The sequence below is a fragment of the Eriocheir sinensis genome, chromosome 4 (genome assembly GCF_024679095.1).
Source record: "Eriocheir sinensis breed Jianghai 21 chromosome 4, ASM2467909v1, whole genome shotgun sequence".
Lineage (NCBI taxonomy): Eukaryota > Metazoa > Arthropoda > Malacostraca > Decapoda > Varunidae > Eriocheir > Eriocheir sinensis.
Window position 1 is genome coordinate 13,668,999 of NC_066512.1, and position 6,537 is coordinate 13,675,535.

Here is a 6,537-nt window from a genome sequence, read left to right on the forward strand (position 1 = left end):
ATCAGATGCCGCGACCGCATTTTTTACTATTATTTTTATTCCCATTAAAGGAAGCGGCGGGCTCTAGTTTGTAAGGAAAAAAGGAAGAAAAAACTCCCCCTGCGGTCACTCCCCATTAATGTTGGAGTGGCACAAATGCACGAGACGCTAATTAAGGCCGCGGAGGAGTCCCGATTATCTTGAAGCCGATGAAGAATTTGGAGAGTAAACAGGAAGAGGAAGATTTGAGGCTTTTTTTATTTTTTTGTTCTTGTATTCGAAAGAGCTGCTTGCACTTGGCCGAAACTACTTCATTCTTGCTTCTTTCATTTTACTTTCTCATATTTGCTTTTCTTAATTCATTCTTTCATTCTTTTCTTTTTCTTAATTTCTTCTTTTTCTTTCCTCTTTTTTTCTGTCTGGTTCTTTTTCTTTCTTTCATTCGTATTCTCTCTCTCTCTCTCTCTCTCTCTCTCTCTCTCTCTCTCTCTCTCTCTCTCTCTCTCTCTCTCTCTCTCTCTCTCTCTCTCTCTCTCTCTCTCTCTCTCTCTCTCTCTCTCTCTCTCTCTCTCTCTCTCTCTCTCTCTCTCTCTCTCTTTTATCTGGTGTTAATCTTCCCTTCCTTTGTCGTAAAAATAAGTAGACCTTGCTGAATGTGTCTTCTGCAGTGACCCGTACGACTCACAGTGACTCATAAGACTTAGAGTTTTCACCCGTTGAGCTGCGCATTGATACCTGCTATTAAGACATCATTCACGGTGGGGAGACAGGGCGCGGCAGGCAGGGAGCGGAGTCTAGGAAGTTGTCATGGGAGAAATACTCCTAAAGAAAGAAGATGAACACGTTGACTCAAGTGTTGAAGAAATAAATATCGGATGTGTGTAACCTGATGAAGAAAGAAATGGAAACAATCGCAAATCGCATACCACGAATACGGCATGAGTCAGCACTGGCCATCACGTCGGCGGTGTGAAGCAGCCGTAATGACACAACACGGTTGGAATAAGAACCAAGTACAGGCCACAACGCATCCTCCTCTTCGGGCCGCCTTCAGGGAGAGAGGAAGGGAGGGAGGGGTACCAGCGTGGCCTGTGTCGTGTCCGCCTGAGGCCACCGCGCAGGACAACAATTAAGTCTTTCTGTGGCCTCCGCTAGCCTGCTGTACCGAGGGTTGTCGCAGGTTCACCCCTCCGATGCAGATACAGCTAGCGAGTAAGTCATGTTCGGGGCGTTGGTCCTCCAGCCGGTGAAACTCAATGACGGGGATGCATTAAGCATTCTGAACTTGCCTTTTGTTGACGCCGGCTGCACCCTGAAACTCGAGGACGTAAACGAAGCTCATAATGGGTCTTAGGCGCATTTTGTGTGCCTTGAGTTCCATTAACCAGTTTGTCCTAAGTTTGCCGGCCACAAGAGTCTTACGAGCTGGTTTGGGTCATTCTTTCTTCTCTCCTGCTTAGCCCTGCCCCCGGTCTCATCCTCCTCCTGTCGGCCAGTGTACTTCGAGTGGCCGCGGGGACACCCACCTTGGCTGCCCTCTGCGGCCGCCCGGGTGAAGAGCAACCACAGCCTCCTCACGGATGTCTTCTGAGGGCGGAGGAAGCGACTCGCCAACCGCAGAGTAACCTGATGAGACCATTCTAACCGCGACACTGCCCTCCCCTCCGTCTCTCCTCTCCTTCCTCCCTCTTCCTCTCTTGACTTCTATCCCTCCCTCCCTCTCTCCTCCAGTTCTTCCCCCGCCGAGGTGTCCGTTCAGCCGCTAACAATGCACTACGTGATTACGAGAAACCAGGTTAAGGGAAAGCTGAAACCTTGACTGGAGATTTTGTGGACATACTCTCTCTCTCTCTCTCTCTCTCTCTCTCTCTCTCTCTCTCTCCAGACACGAATAGAACGAAAAAGTCACGTTCCGAAGGTCCGCTGAGGCTCGTTCGGTTATTTCGGATCCGCGGCGACACTATAGAAAAAAATGGTGATGGCTGCCCGCGAGCTGTCCACGTCCACCACCGCCGCCACCACCACCGCCACTATAACGGTGTCTGCATTACGGAGCGCGTCCAGAATAATGAAATTGGAGGGGGAAAAAAGGCGCTGTAACGCTTGCCAGTGTCTCCTGCTGTCTTGTTCGTGTCTTTTTTTTATTAAATTTCCCTTTTTCGTCGCGTTCTTTAGCGTCTTGGGCTGAGAGCATGAGAATATACGTAGGCAGGTGCGTGCGGCGTGGCGTATCTGTCCGTCTGTCTGTCTTTCTTTTTCTGTTTTCCTTTTTGTTCTGCTCTGTTCTTTCTGTTTTCTTAACCTGTCTCACTTTTTATGGCTTCGTGTTTTTCTCCTTGTTGTTCCCGCTTGTCTTCTTGTCTTTCTCTGTCTTTTTAATGTTCTTTCTTTTTCATGTTTATTCCCGCTTTAGGTTATCCATTAATCTCTCTCTCTCTCTCTCTCTCTCTCTCTCTCTCTCTCTCTCTCTCTCTCTCTCTCTCTCTCTCTCTCTCTCTCTCTCTCTCTCTCTCTCTCTCTCTCTCTCTCTCTCTCTCTCTCTCTCTCTCTCTCTCCCTCCTCCCCTCCCCTCCCCTCCGTAACGGCAGCCTCGGGAGAGAGTCATGCTTGTTCAACACACATAACAACTTCAGGGTCAAGATATTCAGACTGCGCCCAAAATAAATACTTGAGCCTCAAATTTACTCGAGACATATTTTACCACGGTCCAGCCACCTCCTGAGCCTCCCATGCATGTGGTCTTATCTACTGGTCTATAAACGAGATGTGTGTGTGTGTGTGTGTGTGTGTGTGTGTGTGTGTGTGTGTGTGTGTGTGTGTGTGTGTGTGTGTGTGTATGAACCACCTTGAAAAAATGAACAGTACTTAGGAAAGAAATTTTGCCAAGGTAAAGAGAATGAACCGCTACTTCGTCTCCTGTGCAGGCACGGAGTTGAACACCGAGGCAACGCGTGCTAATAATATGTGTTATTGATCAAATTTAGCTTTACCTTGATATGTTCTTTGTTTACTTTCTCTAATCCACACCCACACAAAACACACACACACACACACACACACACACACACACACACACACACACACACCTGCTGCAAGCTGCCAGGTGAGGGTGGCTTTCATGCTTTCTTTCTTTGTTTTTGTGCTCGCTAGATTTCCCTTTTTCTTCCTTTTATTATTTTATTTTGGATGAATCACAGTTTTATCTTCATCCTGCTGTGTGCGAGCGTATTAAGTCTGTTATTATTACGGCCATTGTCTTAGATTTTCTTCGCATTGCTTTTTATTTTCTAGTTTTTGTACTCGCGCAGAAAATTAATGGAGTATTGTCGTTTTGTAATTCTCGTTTTACAAGTTGGAAAGTTTTCTTGTTCACGCAGTGCTTTCTCTCAGTTAAATTTGCTTATTACGTTAGGTGAATGGAACCGGCTGCTTCTTCACCAGTTAATGGATACACCCCCTCGAAAAGTGAATAAAGAAAATCCCGCAATAATTGTATACGTAAAAATAACTCGACCAATTCACGTTTGCCATTTCATGTTTCGTTAGATTAAATTTAAATTACATTATTCGCCTGCTCCTAAAAGTAGCTATTTGGAAAAAAGCCGATGTGACCAAATTTCGCGTCTGAAATTGTTCCGAGAAAGAAACAAATACAAATTACACGACATAATAAATCAGAGAGAGAGAGAGAGAGAGAGAGAGAGAGAGAGAGAGAGAGAGAGAGAGAGAGAGAGAGAGAGAGATTGTTTAAATTGATCGAAGGAAAGTATTCGTCTTAAAAAAAGGAGAAAAATAAAAGTAACACCACTAGAAGAAAGAAGAAAGTAACAAAAAAACATCATGCAGGTTCCCTTAAAAGTGGAAGGGAAAATAGATGGAAAAAAAAGAAAGAAAAAAAGTGGAAGGCCGTCTGTGCAGCGCCGAAACATCCAGGTCGTGACTAAACAGCGTGAATTTATACATTTTTCTTTATTTATACTTTTTTTATATTTTTCTTTATATATTTTCCTTTATTCTCTTTATACATGTTTTTTTTCCCTGTGTGTGTGTGTGTGTGTGTGTGTGTGTGTGTGTGTGTGTGTGTGTGTGTGTGTGTGTGTGTGTGTGTGTGTCCTGGCCTTACAGACGAGGGATGAATGGGAAGTGGACGTCCAAAAGAGGCTCACGGTTGAATCAGTGGCTCGTTTTAGGGAAGGCTTGTGTAAATTTCGATTGTGTTATTCTCGTTGAAATACGTGAGTGGAATGTTTGCTTAAGCTTCTCTTTTGCGTGCTTTGGGAATTAGTGGGAAAGAAAAGGATGAAAAGATGGTAAAAATGCTGTGACTCTGTGTGTGTGGGTGTGGGTTGGTGGGTGGGTGAGAGAGAGAGAGAGAGAGAGAGAGAGAGAGAGAGATTTTTTCCACGAAAGATTAAGTAAACTAAGCATATAACATAGTCTGTTCTCGGTACTGACACGCGTGCTTTGTGGAGTAAATATTGTAGGTTCTTACATCAAGGTTTACATTTGATGGACTTAACGTTACTCTAAATATTACTTTCTTTATGATTTTGCTGAAGGTTTGGACTGAGGAAAAGATGTGCAAGAGTAGATTAGTTATATACCCATCCGTGTGTGTGTGTGTGTGTGTGTGTGTGTGTGTGTGTGTGTGTGTGTGTGTGTGTGTGTGTGTGTGTGTGTGTGTGTGTGTGTGTCGGCACGCCTGGCACACACCCGTTAGCCAGCAAGCCGCCGCGACAGCCCCACCTCGCCACGCCCTCTCCGTGACACGCCTGCACACGCCCTGTTCCATCCCGCCTCGCTTGCACCACCTCCGTCGTTTTAGTCTAATGAAACTGTGTGTGTGTGTGTGTGTGTGTGTGTGTGTGTGTGTGTGTGTGTGTGTGTGTGTGTGTATCTTCGTCTGCATGATGCCCCATGATTTTTTTTTTTTATCTTTTATGTCTGTGTCTGTCTGTGTGTCTGTGTCTGACTGTCTCTGTATTTTTTTCTTTCACAAATGTATCTATTTGTCTGTGTTTTGTTTTGTCGTCATCTATGTGTGTTTGTCTATGTGTTTGTTTTTCTGTGTATGTGGGTCTGTATTTCTTTTTCTTTTCTTTTTCTTTCCTTACCTTCCTTTCTTTTCTTCCTTCCTTCCTTTTTTCCTTCCTTCCTTCCTTCCTTCCTTGACTATTTTTCACATTCCTTCGTATTATTATTATTTTTTTCCTCCTAGTATTTGCCACAATGAGTAATACAAAATGTTTTATTGCGGTGCCTCCTCAGTAATAATTAATCAAATTGAAGCAACAGCTAACGTGAAACTCGAGATTTCTTTTTTTGCTTCTTTATCGCGTGCAGGTCATTAAATCACACCTCGGGGAGACCAGGAGACCAAGAGACAATGATTTACAGCTACTGATCTACACGCACACACACAGGTGTCAGGTGGTGCCGGAGAAAGCTGCACACACACACACACACACACACACACACACACACACACACACACAACATTATACAGGTGGTCACTACAGTGTCGCTCACCTGAATCACTAATGAGTTCCGCGTTCTGGCCCTCCTCCTGTTTAGTGTGATTGGACAGGGGGAGGAGGAGGAGGAGGAGGAGGAGGAGGAGTGTTGACTTCCCTGGACACCCTGGCATACTGACCAGACTGGAGGAGGAGGTAGAATAAAAGAAAAAAAATACAAAGATGGTGAGATTGTTAAGGTAGGAGGGAGTCTGAATTCATTAGGAAGAAAACTGGAGCGGAGATGTTGTATAGTACGTGAGTGTGCCGAGAGAGGAGGAAGAGGAGGAGGAAGAAAAAGGGAAGGAGTGGGAGAAGAAAATGTAAGTTGAGGTGAAAGAGGAGAACGCCAACTACGCAGAGGTGGTAAAGAACAAAAGGAGTGAAAGGAAGGTGTTCACAGGACGGCATATAGGGGGCGTCAGGGAGAGCAGCGCCCCCCTGACACACACACACACACACTGGGAAGGAGGACGACTCTAGGAGGAACTTTGGTTGGTATTGTCAGATGCTCCCACCCCTCACACCAACTATTTCCAAAGGCCGAGAAGGAGGTTAATCGAGTTCTAATGAGTGTTCTTTTAGGTTCACGGTACAGAAGAAGGCTCAGACTACCACCAGGATCATAAAAGTACCCCTGGAAATGCCCTTAACTCTCACGAAAGACTAGTAAATTACGTGTTCTTGGGCGCAGAAATGTTTATAAATATGACCCTTTGCCCTGCGGAGTAACGAACCCTGGAGACAATACGCGTCCCCAACCCAGCGACCCACCAACACGCCATTTGAAGAACATACACACAAATACACTCGCTCGCACGCATGAATATTCAGCGTGGAAAACTCACTCACTCACTCACTTGGCTATTCACGTACACAATGATACGCCAACACACGCAAACACCGGCACACTGGCACACTCTTGAACCCGAGACCTATATGTGTGTCTCTGGGTGTGTATGTGTTGCCATTGTGAGCAGAAACGTTGGGTAGAGTTAGTGAAGGTGGAACGTGGATACTGTTGTCATCTTTTTGGAAGTGTGTG